We start from the raw sequence: 16,343 nt of genomic DNA, 5'->3' as shown, positions 1-16,343 counted from the left end.
AAGAGATACTTTGAAAACTTCAAGGTAACTTTTGTTTTCCTTAATGTAGTTAAATTTATTTGCACTTTGAAAGTTAGTGAGTCTCTCTTACTGAATTATGGAAGTCTTTATTTTTTAGCAAAGGCAACCTGCTTGCTAAGATTCAACCCACAGCAACATTTGTATAGAAACTCTAATTTAGTAGACTATACGTTTATGATGTAAGCATCAATGCAACATTAACAATAGTTAAAGTGTGGATATTGCTGATTATATAGACTCATTTTCTCTAAATAAAGATATTTCCATTTCTCCATCTATTTACTACTTGAAATAAAAATTGTATCACATTTCTTCTCAAAGCAAGATCAGTCAGCATGCATCTGACTGCAATTCTGAGTGCCAGTGAATCAGTAGAGGCTTTGTTCAGTCCCATGATTTCCTAGGCAGAATGAAAACTGTCCTGTAAATAAAGATACTCTCATCATGAAATCACTTCAAAAAGCATCACTACCTGACATTTTTATTAACAATGCTAGTCATGGTAAATGCACTTATGGAAACTGTTGTTACTGCTCAGCTACATAAGCTTTATCAATATTTTACTCTTTATTTAATGTCTTATAAATTAATTATTTGAATAGTTTCCTTTTGGAAATATTGCCTAGTACCCAGCCTATTCAGGAGTGTGAAGGACTGCATTAAGAAGTGATTCAGTCTATATCAATCACAATTCTTGGCCAGTGTAACAGTACATTAGCCACAAATCATGCTACCTCTGTCTACCAACATGCCCCATATCCCAAGATATCAGGATGTTTAATGTCTAGTCTATTTGATTAAGAGCTGGTGGAGACTGAGGTGTAGGATGGGTAAGTTTTGATCCAAGCAGAAAATCCTAACGAAACCAAGTCTAGGGTCAGATCATATATATCTAACTTCCTTTTGTAATTTGGGCAGAGTGGGGTGGAATTGAAGGAAGATTTAATTAAGGTCCGAGTTAGACTTACACTAGTTATTGTGTGCTGTTCTTTGACTACTTATCTAACAGAGGCAGCCCCAGAGCCCAATGTTCCCACAGGCAGTTGACATATTTGATGGCATTTGGGCTAAATCATAGCATAAATAAAACCCTTTTGGTTTGTAGCATAGTAAAACCATAGAGGGGGCCAAAAAATCAGTGTTTTTCCAAATAGAAAAGGATGGAGCTTATGAAGAACAAAGTGATATTATACAATTTTGGGTAAAGGCAATATAAGTACATTAATTGTTTTAGACTACTATTATTGATATAGACGCAGATATATAGATGTTTTAAAAATATATTTTTATTGATTTCAGAGAGGAAGGGTATTGGAGTAAGTTTCTCCTTGGCCCTTCTCGCTATAGCAATTGCAGGAGTACTCACTCCCTCATCTGCTCGATTATGCTAACTGTTGGATCTGAGTCCCTCTGCCACGGACTGGACCTCCTTGGAGGCCAGGTATTAGAAGACAGGGAAGATATGAGAAGTCGTAGGTATATAAGAGTCTTTATTGCAGCCAGAGTCGCCATTGCCACTAAGGAGCCATTAGACAATGTAGTTCTTCAAAGTAGCCTTACAGAGGCAGCTCTTACTCATGCAGTAGCCAACACAGGAGCCATCCTAGTAAAAACAGCTAGCACCCGTTGGTTAGTAATACATCTTCCCTAAAACACAGCCCAAGTAGCCATTGCTACCAATGAGCCATCAGACAAAGCAGTCTATAAAGCAGCCACACACCAGCTGGTTAACAATATATCTTTCTCATAAAGCAGCCGCGCACTGGCTGGTCAATAACATACTTTTATACTAATTTTAACATACTTTTAGACAAAAAGGCTTTTAGCCAAATAGTGACACCAGTCTTTTGGGTTACAGAAAGGCACACCTGCACAGTGTCTGCATCCTTGCTTTTGCACCTGAGTATAGCAAATTAGCCTTGAACACTCTGATTAGGAGTCCCATGCTCAGATTGGGCTTGAACATCCAGTGTACTCTAGACAGGGCTCCGACACTCCAATTGGCCTTGAACATCTGGCATATATTGATTAGGGTTCCCACACAGGGAGAGGGAGAGAGAGATAGAAACATCAATGATGAAATTGATCAGCTGCCTCCTGAACACTCCCTACTGGGGATCGAGCCCACAACTCAGCCATGTGCTCTTGACCAGAATTGAACACAGGGCTGAAGCTCTATCCACTGAGCCAAACTGGATAGGACTAGATATTTTTATATGTAATGAGAGATTGGACCAATTCTATAAACCTTGATTTCAGAGGAGAGCAGTTAGGTTAATGCTTACACTGAATTGATTTGTGCATAGTATGCCCTGTAAGGGAAACAAAGATATTATAATGAGGGTAGCATCTCTGAGGAGGACATACAGATCAATACTTGTGTTAGTCATTGACTATCATCCTCTTGTAGGAGTCTTGTAAGAAAGTGAAGCCGATTCTACTGAGATGCTTTCCCTTTCTCCCAATGAACTGTAAATTAACATAGTCAAACCTAATGTTCCTTTTTCTTTCTTGAAACTTAAAAGCCCTTGAAATATTAACTGTCCTGAAAAATAATTAAGTGAATGTTTTCTTTGACTCTCTTACAAAATTAGTCTTAATTCAAGATCTATTTAGCTCAGGGCAGATTGACTATGCTAATGACTGGGTATACAACTTTGAGCTAATTCGGAGCGATTCAGCTAGTCAGTCTCAGCCACATTCTCAATTGGTGATATAGGTTAAGTTACCAAGTTCTTCTCTAGTTCATGTAGCCCCAAAATGAAATGGCCCACTTGTAGACTCTTTTCCTTCCTTCCTTCCTTCCTTCCTTCCTTCCTTCCTTCCTTCCTTCCTTCCTTCCTTCCTTCCTTCCTTCCTCTCTCTCTCTCTCTCTCTCTCTCTCTCTCTCTCTCTCTCTCTGCATGTTCTTTTATTTGTATCTTTTAAAATTTTGTTTTCCAATTACAGTTTATATTTAATATTATTTTGTATTAGCTTTAGATGGACAGCACAGTGGTTAGACAATTGTATGCTTAACAAAATGATTCCCTCAATATTTCAAGTACCCAGCTGGCACTGTACATATTTATTACCATACTGTTGACTATATTCCCTATGCTATACTTTACATCCTCATGATTATTCTGTAATTACCAATTTGTACTTGTTAATCCCTTCATCTCTTTCACCTAGTCCCCTAAACCTGCTCCCTTCTGACAACCATCAGTCTGATCTCTGTTTCTATGAGTCTATTTCTATTGTTTGTTTGTTTATTTTGTTCTTTAGATTACATAAATAAGTGAAATTGTATGTTATTTGTCTGTCTTACTTCACTTAGCATAAAACCCTTTAGGCCCATCCATAAGCCATAATATATTTCTAAATAAAACCCCTACTCTCCATAGATGTAATCAATAAATAGATTAGTAAATGGACTCATGGAAGTATTTGGCTCCCTGACTGGGGTGTCCTTCCCACATTTGTTATGCCTCTTTCATACCATGATGAATATGAGCAGGTACCTTATAAAAGGTACATTACACACATCTCCCAAGCATGGAATGGAGGCATTTATATAAGCAGGGGTTTATTCATTCTCTGCTTCATGCTGCATTTCAGTTTTTATGCCCATAAATATGTACTGTGCCCCGACTTGAGCCCCTGTGCAAACATTAAAGTAAGTTCAGCTTCAAAGAAAAAATAAATATGTCTCAGGAGATTCATTTGGATAGTGTTTGAATAACATTATGTGAACCAAGCAAAAATAAGATGCTAATGAAATTAGTGTAGTCAGATTTTAAACTTGATGAGTATAAACAAATCCTCTGACAAAGTATAACTGTACCACCTAATATGTTTCTCATTCCAGTATTTGGGAAAGAATATGATTGCATCTTGAAATAATTCTACTTTTTAAAATATATCTTTATACTTTTCTTCTTGTTGCTCTTTCTCAAATAAAAAGTCTATTGGGAGAAAATTTGATAGTCCTGTATAACTTAATCATCAAGACTAAACTGAGTATTCTCATTTACCTGAGTATTTTAAAGAAATCATAACAGCCCGGCAGGCTGGTTCAGTGGTTGAGTGTCCGCCTATGAACCAGGAGGTCACAGTTCAATTCCCAGTCAGGCACATGCCTAGCTTGCGGGTTCGATTCCCAGTAGGGGACCTGCAGGAGGCAGCCGATCAATGATTCTCTCTCATCATTGATGTTTCTCTCTCTCCCTCTCCCTTCCTCTCTGAAATCAATAAAAATATATTTTTTAAAAAAGAAATTATATGACATCATTTTATTAGGTACCTCTAGCTATCTACTAATAATATGAATAGTTTGGATAATACTTTAAAAATTATTCTCCAATGTGTTTCATACAGAACATTTAACTTACTAGTAATATTCACAACACTCATATGAGATAAAGTACTTTTCTCCTTTTTCTGTTTTCTCCTTGAGGAAACAGAAGTTCAGAGAAGTGACTTCCCCAATGGCATACAGTTGTAAGGGATCAAATATGTTCTAACTTGTAAATAATTTTATTCAAAAGCATTTTTTTTATCATTTTCTAGACTTTGTGCAAAGTGAAGCCATTCCAGAACAGAATTTGCCTTGGTAGAGCTTATAACTAAGAGCAAGCATTTGCAAGAGAGCATGCACAGGTGAGGAAGAAAGAGAGAGAGAAAGAGAGAGAGAGAGAGAGAGAGAGAGAGAGAGAGAGAGAGAGAGAGAGATACAAACAATTATAATAAAATGTAACAGAAACTAAATGTGATAATAAATTCAAAATGTATAGTATTAGAAAATAGAAAGCAAATATTACTTTGAAGAAGTATATTACTTTGAAGAAGTATCAGGGAATCCTCAGAAAGAAAGTAATTTTTTATTTTAGTTCAGAAGGAAGAGTGGATTAGGTATTAATCAAGCAGAAAAAGCCAAAAAAAAAAAAAGGCATTTCAGTCATAAACAAGAGATGTGAAGTGAAAGGAAGTCAGGATTCTTGAGTGGGTAAAATGTTTGCTTGTGGTTCTGCAGCCCAGGTGTGATTGCCAAGTGAGTGCGACTATAAAACTAAAAGCCATCAAGAGCCTCAGAGGCTTTTTGTGTCACGGTAAGGAGTTTGGATTTTACTTTTGGTCAACGGGGAACCATTAAAAGTGCTGAAATTTATTCTAAACCTGAACTTCCTTTTTCAAAACAAAGTTCAGTTAGTATTAGTCTTGATGCCAAAGTATTTTGAGTCAGGAAAGACATTACACAATAAGCTGCGCTGGGGATGGAGAGGTGAAAGTGATGCAACTGCTCTGCAGGACCATTTACTCCAATGGAGGACAGAAATGACAGCCCAAACTCTCAGGGCATGAAGCGTAATCTGAAAAAGATTGATGCAAATTTGCAAAGAGTGATGATTCATATGTTATTATTAGAGAAATAATACATCTACACACTCTCACACTTCATGTCTTCTATTGAAAACCACTTGTATAAAAATAATAAAGTAAGACATTTTGGAGAAAAATGTAGTCTAAACAGCAAGGTTATGAACAGAGATGGTTTTAAATTTAGCCCATCAACTAAAAGAAAAAATGTTTTTTAAATCCTCACCTGATGATATGTTTCTATTGAGAGAGAGAGAAACATCAATTGGAGGGTGACCAGAGATTGAACCCACAACCTAGATATGTGTTGTGACCTGGAATTAAACTCACAGCTCTTTGGTGTATGGGAGGATGCTATAAACAAACCGAGCCACCTGGCCAGGGCAACTGGGCCACCTGGCCAGGGCAGCCTATCAACTCTTAAAACCCTGCCCCCTAAGGCTTTCTATATGGGAACTCATTCTTCCCAACCTCTTCCAGGTGACTGACAATACTTTTGGCCTGCTGTTAAGAGATTGTTAGAAGAAGAAATAACAATGGGGGAGGTGTCCTTCTTATGTTTATTTTCATAAATAAAAAAGAGTTTCAAGGGTAGCCTTGATGGGGATAATTTTAAGATGATAACACTCGGAAGTCAATTTTAAACAAATGAAAAAATTAGCATGATAAAGACATTGAATTCCATTTACAATTTGTATTAAAGATTTTATTTTTTATTAAATTTAATTTTAATAAAAATATAAATATACACAAACCACAAGTCACCTGTGGGATGTGAAAACTTGACAAGTGGGAGCTTTTAATGCTTTATAAAATGCCTATCTTTTTGAAAATTTTAACACTAACCATGTAAAGGCACTTAGTCCATAAAGGGAAAATGAAAAGTCAAATAAGAAAAATTGAGAACATAGTTGGTATGTAACTTGAAAAACTGGGTATATTCAGGTCAACAGACTCAGAGGAATGATGCTTATATAATATTAAAGGAATTTCTAAATTATTAAATATTTTAGTTCTGTGTTCATTATTTTTAAGAATGTTAGAAGAAAGAAAAAAGCTCAGATTACTACAAAGAGTAGAGAAAGTGCCTTTATTGAAAAAGGAATGTGGAGTAGAGGAGAAGATGACTGTGATAATTATATGCTCTTCAGTTTCACTTCAACAGTAGACTCAAGAAATAATTTTCAGTGATCTACTTTAAATCACCTAGGATTATGTAATTTGTTTAGCATTAAGCAACCAAGTTAATATGCGTAGTTTTTCTGAATCCTCTCTAGAATCTTTCCATGCACATTGCAACACCACGCTTGCTATCAGATGGGTAAATCCTTCCAGCCCAATTTAACCTCCTATAGGTAATTGAGGCAACAGTAGATGGAACCTGTTTGAGACTTACTTAAGCTTTTTTAAAAAAATATATTTTATTGATTTTTTACAGAGAAGAAGGGAGAGGGATAGAGAATTAGAAACATTGATGAGAGAGATCGATCAGCTGCCTCCTGCATGCCTTCCAGTGGGGATGTGCCTGCAACCAAGGTACATGCCCTTAACTGGAATCCAACCTGGGACCCTTCAGTCCGCAGGCCGACACTCTATCCACTGAGCCAAACCGGTTCAGCCTTACTTAAGCTTTTAATGGTTTAGGACAATAATGGAGGTTAATGGTTCAAAGGTGGAACTCTGAAGTCTGACAGAACTGGTGACTTTGGGGTAACCTCTCTTATGGTCCACTTATGCATTCAACATAAAATGGAGATTATAATGCTCATCTCATAGACTTATTTTGAGGTTAAATGAGAACCCAGGCACAGAAGACCTGTAGAAAAAAATTTTACTCGTGTGTAGTGTTATATTTTATAATGCCTCTCAGAAAATAGTTTAAATTTATCAATTTTACTCTTTAATGATTTTGTGTAAATTGGAAACTCATTAGTAAAGACCTGGATAACTAGATAGATAACTTCCATTATGTTTATGCCTTTTGTTAGTTTTTTATCACCTAGCATTAAAAAAGGACTTTAAATTTAGAGTACTTTCAGGTTTACAGAAAACTTTCTGTTCGTTTTTGAGTAATATATTTTTACTTTTTTAATTTTAGTTAGAATAAGAATACAAATAAATGCATAACTAACTTATTCATTAAAATCTTGTGACTAGATTTGTACTTTATCAACTGTGCACACATACATATGCACATACAAGTTGAGTAATAAGTTTAATTCTACATTAATTTTTTATTAAACTATTACCTCAATATTCTTATCTACTTTATAGGTTTTGAGCAAGAGTGCCACACTCTACAAGTGGCCAGGTCACAGTCTAGTTATTGGTCTCTGATCTTGGGAAAGTCTCTTTGTCTTTACTGATTCTGACAAAGATTTTTGAATCCTGTTAACTAAAAACATGACAAATAATACAATGCTTTCTGAGGAACTCTGGACATACTGTTATGATGTATAATAGTTTAAAAATGCTACTCTTTACCATACTGTGCCTAACCAAAGTATACCACCTTATACTGTCACATCATATCATTACCATACTTTGTTATTTGATTGCATATTGCCATAATCTGCAGTGATATTATACAAGTGTGAGATGGATTCCTTAGAAGTTTGAATTAGGGTAATTTTTTCAACAAAATAAGATTTGTTTGTATTTTTCTTCAATACCCTGCAATTTGTTTTGCAATTACTTAGCCCATGATTTGCTGCTGCTGAGGTCATGAAATAGAGTACAGATGTATTGGGAGCATTCTATTCTATTGTCACAGAAGCTCATTCTCTAACTAGTGCTAATCTGCACCAGAATTAAATTGATGCAGCCTGATCTTTATGACAATTTAGTCCAAGTTGAATCCTATTTAAGTATAATTGTATTGATTAATAATGATTTCATATTGATTTTAAGTGCTTTGAATATTCAATGGCCATGATCAGTTACTATTGAAGTTTAAACAAGAGCCTCTTACATTCTATGTCTCTTACTGTAACTCATCAGCCCAATGTTAATGCTTCACAAAGCACATTTCTGGTGTTGGTATTTCCCCTTCATACTAAATATCTAGAAGTTGAAATTGCCACTAGATTCACAGGATCATGCAGTCTTGAAAGACGATTCAAGATGAACACTTTGGCAAATAAGAAAGTTGATCATAAAAAAGAAAACAAGTTTTGAGAGATACAAGTAGGAACAACGTATATACCTCAGAGTCATCATAAGTCATAGAATATCATGATAAAAATAAGTCAATAGTTATTACTTAAGCAACTTAGAGGATACCGAGATGCATAAAGTCAGAGAACTCAAAACTTTTTCTTTCAGAGAGGATTTTAGTGTTCTTTGAAGACTTATTATCATTTGAAGATTGATAAGAGTAAGCAAAGTTCTGGAGACAATGCCATTTTGAGACATTCTGGTTGTTATTGGTTGTGAAACCTTATATTATAGCCTCTTGTTTATTTTTATCTCAGAGAAACTTTGGCATGCATGCTGTAGGTCATATATATATATATATATATATATATATATATATATATATATAGGCCTAAGCAACCAAACAAATGAATGACCAAACAAACAACTGGTCACTATTGTGCACACTGACCACCAGGGGGCAGAGGCTCAATGCAGGAGCTGCCCCCTGGTGGTCAGTGCACTCCCACAGTGAGTGCTGCTCAGCTGACTGATGGACACCAGATGCCAGGCTCACGGCTGGCGAGCACAGCTGTGGCGGCGGCACAAGCCTCTCCCACTTCTGTGGCAGTGCGCTTCCAAGCAGCTGTGGCAGGTACAGTGGGGCCAGGATGAGCAGGAGCAGTGTGGTGCCTGGCCGCACTACTACATCCCTCAGGGGATGTTGGACTGCCTGTTTCGAAGATCAAGGATCCCAGACTGTGGGGATCGGGCCAAACCTGGCAGCCTGACATCCCCCAAGGGGTCCTGGATTGTGAGAGGGAGCAGGCCAGCCTGAGGGAGCCCACCAGTGCATAAATTTGTGCATCAGGCCTCTAGTGATATATAATAGGACAGGGCCTAATTATTTCTGTTGCTTTGTTATTATATTTGATTCATTTTATTGTGATTTAGTGAACCACATAACTAAAATAACGGAGTAGTTAAATATCAATAACATGTCTAAAATATAGACATCTATATTTTCATGTATATAGTTAAATGAGTTTCTGAAGATATTATTTGGCTTCTGTATTCCCTTGAGTTTTCTGAGAAGCAGAGCTCAATATAAGATTAGACATGCAAGAGATTTATCAGGGAAAACGGTTATGAAAGATAACATCTAAAGGGGAGAATAGGAGTAGAAAGGAAGAAACCCAGATTCTGATGCAGGTCTGTCACTCATGAAAGGAGAAAGGGAAGGAAGACTATGTAGGAAGAGTCATAAAACTCCTCTAAGAAAGTTTTAACCAGGATCATGGGGATCCTATAAACAAAAGCCTCAGGACAGAGTAGTTCTATTTCACTGCAGGTATGTCCTGCACTAATACTCTGCTGTGCTCAGTCATTGTTGAGAGCATCCCAGGAGAAGCAAGACCTTGGAGCAAAAATGGTGGTGGATCCAGTGGAAAGATAGCCACCAAGGCTGTCAGAAAACGATGTCCCTGCAGCAGGAGATCTGAGCACTGCATTTTTGTGGGAAGCAGTAAGGTAACAGAGGGTATGTCAGATATGAATTTATATCTTGGCTCTGCCACTTACTAGTAGAAGTTCCCAGACCTTAGCTTTGGTTACTCTACCTGTGAAATGGGGAAATCAGTGCATATTTCATTTATTGTAACAGTTAAACATAAGAGAGGGAGAGAATGAGTTAGGAGTTTCTAAGATGCAGACATAAAATAAATAAATTTAGGAGCAATAGGAATCATAATGGTTAAGAGCCAGACCCCCCTGGATTAGACTCTTGAGTCCATTCTTCATTGGTTGCATGACGTGTTGTTGTTTTTTTCCAAATCTCTGTGTTTTTATTCCATACCTGTTACATGGAGATAATGGGATCATCATGAGAACTGAATTAGTTAATAAATGATTAGATCCATGTCTGGCATATAGTAAGTGTTGTATATGTGAACTTTTAATGCTATGATTGCTTGGACTATATTTATTCAAATGTCTGTTCATTTGGGTTTCTTCATTTTATGATATTGACTTCTTATCTTTACTGTAGTTACTTTTTCTCTCAGAGAAGATTTTAGTGTTCTTTGAAGACTTATTTTCATTTGAAGATTGATAAGAGTAAGCAAAGTTCTCCTGGAGACTTCTGACAATGCCATTTTGAGACATTCTGGTTGTTATTGGTTACAAACCCTTATATTATAGCCTCTTGTTTATTTTTATCTCTGAGAAACTTTGGCATGCATGCTGTAGATCTAGTGATAAAGAATAGGACATGGCCTAATTATTTCTGTTGCTTTGTTATTATATTTGATTCATTTTATTGTTTTTATTGTGATTTAGTGAAAAACATAACTAAAATAACTGAGTAGCTAAATATCAATAACATATATCTTCTTTCCCCTCTTTAAAAGCTGTTTCTTACCTGTGAGCAATTTCTTCTTAGAGATTTATCTGATATTCACTTTAAAGGGGGAGGTTCCCTGAGCTGGTGGTCAGCTGGAATACTGAAATGGAGCTTTTTCAAGGGCCATTCCCTTTGATATGCCCTCTGTTCTCTGGCTTTATCAGCTGGTCATCCCCTCTTGTGTTCTCAGTTTGGTTCTCCAGGAAATTGGCTTAGCTAGGGATCTGACAGGCAGGTAACATGAAACTTCAACAGAGAGCCACCAAGCTGCTTAGCTAGAGTGATTTTTATGCTTCAAAGCTAATGATTTCTCAAACATTCATTCGTCTTTTACTTTAGTGTGAAAGCTTAGTGATTTTGAGCTAGTCAGTAGGGACTAGAATTTTGAGTAGGTAAAATTTCTGATAAGATGTGATAAAAGTAAAAGCACAACAGCAACAACAATGGGTTTATCTTCTTCCTTCAAGAAAAGACTTCAGAAGAGTTTTTTAAAAATGTCAGTTGTCTTGTTGCTTTCAACCCAATTTGGGGAAGTTTGTTATCATACTCATCCTTGAAGAGATGATTAGGCTAAGGTGACACATCAAGCCCTAGCATCATGAGGAATGTAACATTTTGATCTGGAGGGTAATGACTTGAAGCCATAATTCATTCTCCTTTCTCACTCAGCTGCAGCAAGAGTTTGGACTCTATAGGCCAGGACGACACCCTGGAGTACAGCTCGCAGACTGCAGTAACATTGAGCTCATAAATGGCTCAGTTGGCACCTCAGGCAGGGAGTATATGAACCAGGCTCATATGCTAATGATTTGATGTCTAGATGTGAGGAAGGGAGGGAAGGGGGTGTAAAGCATCAGCAATAGCTGATCATAAAGGAGAACAACAGCAAGGAAGAGAAATGAAAGGGAAACACAGTGAGATGACAAGGCGAGTTGGAGGGGGGAGTATCATTCATCTCCTGTGAAAGCCCCCACAGCAGAAAGATGGATTAATGTTGTCAGAGCTGTTATATATTCCATCAGCTTTATTATATGGTAGAAAGCTACCTGTCACTGTCTTGGCTGCATGCGGTGATACAATCCTGGCACCTCTCCCCCAATGCATTGCAAACACTTTCTACGTTTTCTCTCAGAAGCAGCTTTAATATTTGTTTCGATCACGGGTAGATCCATCATATGCATTTAATTTAAAAAGTCATAACAAGCAGAATTTCTGTTCAACATAAAGAGCTCATAAAACAAATGCTACTATTCATCAACTTTAATGGATTTTTGTAAAGGCCTTATAGGAATGAAGAATAAAAATCCAATGATGATCTTACAATAAATATTTAATACTTTATTGCGTATTTATGGGGTAATCTTGCCTTACCACAATATATGGCTGTTCAAAGTCTTAAATTGTGGTTTAGTTGCTAGGAGGTGGCAATAGTGATCTATTTCCATGTTAATCCTTACAAAAGAGATCATTCCACCAAAATTAAACTAAGTACCAAAATCATTGGGATTTTCAATTTGGTTTTCTTTTACTATTTTTAAAATATATTTTTATTTATTTCAAAGAGGAAGGGAGAGGGAGAGAAAGATATAGAAACATCATTGATGAGAGGGAATCCCCCCACTAAGGATTGAGCCTGCAACCCTAGCATGTGCCATGACCAGGAATTGAAACAGGAGCTACATAAACTGGGCTCAATCTGGTTTTCTAATGCAAAATGATCCATTTAAAATCTTTGAATTAAGTTGTTTCTAATCACTCACAGTTTAATTTTTACCAAAAGTGTAAAGCTGTCATGACAGCTTTCAAAGACCCAAAAATAATCATTTTGCTCTCCTGGAAACAACAACATAATTTTGGGAAAAAAATCTACACATGCAATCAGTTTTACAAAAGCAATGGGGAATGAATTAAAATGGGAATGTGATAAAATGATGACACTTAGACAAGGATCACTGAATCTTTAAGGAATGAATCAGATCAATAACCTGGAAATTGACTGTGGAGGTCTTTTTGCAATTGATTGCGATCAAGCCAACATTTTTCTGTGAGTTCAGTGGTATGCTGTCAATTATCAGCCCTTTCCATTGAGGGTGTATACATTTCCTCATATTTGTCAGTGGGAGGTAAAAAACCCAACATTTTTCTCTTTGTTTCAGCTCCTATAAAGCTCAAGCATTATTGTCATTAGCAGATTTCATGAGATAGTTTTATTTTTTATTCTTTTATTCTTAGCCTATCATTAATTCTGGGCAAATGGTTCTGTTTCCTTATATTGTATTTTTATTTTAATTCATGTTGATTCTCTTTGAGAAATATATGTGATGTACATTCATGAATTTGATGCATCAGTGTGATCGACCACTCTGGATAATAATTCCAGCCATTCTTTGCTGTGATGGTTCGTGGTTCTACCCATATATTACATAACAATTTTCTTACAAAACAACCACCATAACATGAAAGTCACCATAATCTTTTATTGGTACTATCTACAAGAAAACTGCTTGCTATTTCTCAGTTAGGATGTTTTTTTTTTTTTTTTTTTAAGAATATAAAATGCCCACATCTTGGCTATTTTAAAATAATTTTTTTTCAGTTTGTTGCCTCTAACATTTCTTTTTCAATTGCTATATTTGAGTAATTTTGCTCCAGTCCATAGTCTATTGAAAGTTCATGGTCTAGCGCATGGTTTATTGTATAGCCTGTTGCAAATGGGTTACATGTAGCTCCTAAGGATACCATGTGAAACACTTTTAGCTAGTTTGAAGTAAAGAAAAGCATTATTTAGTAAATGGTATTGCCATCAATGGTTAAAAGTAATAGCATGCAGACAGTCCTTGGGTTACATCAGACTCGACATACATCGTTTCGTGGTTATGTCGCCATCTCCCATTTATTTATATATAAAAAAAAAGTTCTGTCATTTCGATGTATGTACATATGTGCTTTAGATTTTTTATTATTTATTTACCACAAGTAAAGGTCAGGAATTGTTATCTTTCTTTTAATTTTTTTTTTTTTTTACTGTTTCACTTCATTACTGCTGTGTATGTGCTCCATGTGAGTGACGTAGGTGCTTATGTAGGTGGGTTCCAACTTATGGCGAAAATCGCCTTACTTCACACTGTAGGAATGGATCTCCGACATAACCCGAGGACCTACTGTATTACGAATATAAATTGAATTAAAGTGATATATATTATGACAGTATTGGGTCCCAGAGTTTTAAAAACCATGTATAGAAATTAACAATTAAATTTCTCTGGTAGAGTATTAGTTGTGTTTTCATATGTGATTAAAAGATAGTTTTATCAATAATTATTTCCACACAATTCAGTTGATTATATCTACTAGATTGCAAGAGTAAGCTGCCGAACTCTTAATAGAACTTTTGGGGATGAGTGGAATTTAAATAACTTTCTTTTGTTTTTAATCTTTGGTTAGACTTACTGTCATACTGAAAATAAGGCAAGTGTTCATGTGTTGGTTCTGTTAAATGGCATTAAGCTGAGCCAGTCCTGGGACTAGTTTCTCTCTTCACTTCTGCTATTCTATTCTGTATCATGGGGGACTGACTCCTGCAGGCTGCATTTTCCAGGCTCCCATGAAAACTGATTCAGCTAATGGGAGGCACTTGTGGGATTTCAAAGGGTGGGGAGAAAGAAGAAGCCAGGACACGCCCCCATCTCTCGTTTGGGCAGTGTCTCTGCCACTGCCTGATTCTCCTCTGGTAGTTCCCCTTCTGCCAGGTATCCTCGGCTGCTGTGCTCTGGGTCTACCTCCTCCTGGGTCCTTTAGCCTCTGGTGTTGCAGGGGCTTCTTACTATTACTCATCTCTGGGCTGCCTCACTGTCCATTGTTGGGTTTCTCAGCCTCTCCTCCACTCATCTGTATAAATAAACTTGCATTAAATGTTCTTTGTTATAAAAACATAAAATGATTTCTACTTTTCTGCTAGATCTTCACTAAATTATGATTCAGCATAAAATATACTTAGCATGGAAATATTCTGTATATCAATGTTATTTAAAGTTATTTTTTATGTACTTTTCAAATGAGCTTAAATAACTTTTCAACTTATATCTTACTAGAGGCCTGGTGCATAAAAATTTGTGCACTGGAGGGGATCCCTCAGCCCGGCCTGCCCCCTCTCACAGTCCAAGAGCCCTCAGGGGATGTCCTACTGGTGGCTCCTCCTGGGGAGCGGGCCTAAGCCACAGTCTGGCCTCCCTCTGTAGGAGGCAACCTGCCGATCACGGGAAGGCGACACCCCCATCACACCTCTGCTGCTGCCACTGTCGGCCACTGCAGCTGCCTGAGCCCGGCCCTTGCAGCCACCACGGCTTGCCTGAGCCTCAGCTCGGCCCTCGTTGCCTGCACCTCAGGCCCTCACAGTGGCAGCCACCATCCGCAGCTTGCCTGAGCCTCAGGCAGCCTCTGGGCTTTGTCTGGAAGGACATCCAGAAGACGTTCGCTCTATTTAGCATGTTACCCTTTTATTAGTATAGATGTTCTGAGTGCCAGATTCTATGACTACCATGTCTGTGAGTAATAATATATTTTGCTAAAACTACAAAGACATAACTAAGAAAGGACATAATAAGAAGGTAAAGAAGCAAAAAAAGGTAAACAGGACTCAAAGCATATAATATTTTTAAAAAATAATTATAAAACAAGATTTTAGAGTATCTCATTTTTTCCTCAATTGTTTTACAGGAATATTAATTTTATTGTATTTTAATGTTACATGGGAAAAAGTGTGGTATAGTCAAATAACTTTGGGAAACAAAGGGTTCACCAAAACAAAATAGCTTTTTAAAAATAGCATTGCCCCAGAGATTTAATTTACTGATGAGCCTTATGACTCTCCAGACTAATCTATTTTATTTCTCCAACTCACAGATATTGATTTCAGGATTCATTCATTTATTTATTCATTCAACGAGTACTTATTGACTACTTTAGATTTATTAGGCACTGTTCTAGGGACTAGGGATATGTGGGTAAAGAGAGCAGAAAAAAAAAAAAAACATTTCCACTTAATTTCTAGTGGGAACAGATAGACAACAAATAAATAAGTAAACTAGACAGTAAGCCACATGGTGATAAATGCTATAAAAATAATAAAGAAGGGAAGTGGGATGGGGAGTGCTGATGCACAGAGGAAGAGTCTCACTTTTAAATAAGGTGATCTATGAAAGCTCTGTTGAGCAGAAGCGGCAAGTCATGTGGCTATCAGATGGACAAGTGTTCTACCTATGTGGCACAGCAATTGCTAAGCCTCTTAGGAGAGTGAGCCTGTGATTTTTGAGGAACAAAGATGTGCATTTTAAGAGATACCATCAATTTAAAAACAGCTTTGTGAGCAAATATTTAAAAGGAAAAGAAAACTGCTATATTCAATCTACACACATTTAAAAAAAAAAAC

This window comes from Myotis daubentonii, chromosome 3, assembly GCF_963259705.1.
Source record: "Myotis daubentonii chromosome 3, mMyoDau2.1, whole genome shotgun sequence".
Lineage (NCBI taxonomy): Eukaryota > Metazoa > Chordata > Mammalia > Chiroptera > Vespertilionidae > Myotis > Myotis daubentonii.
This window is presented reverse-complemented; position numbering follows the sequence as displayed.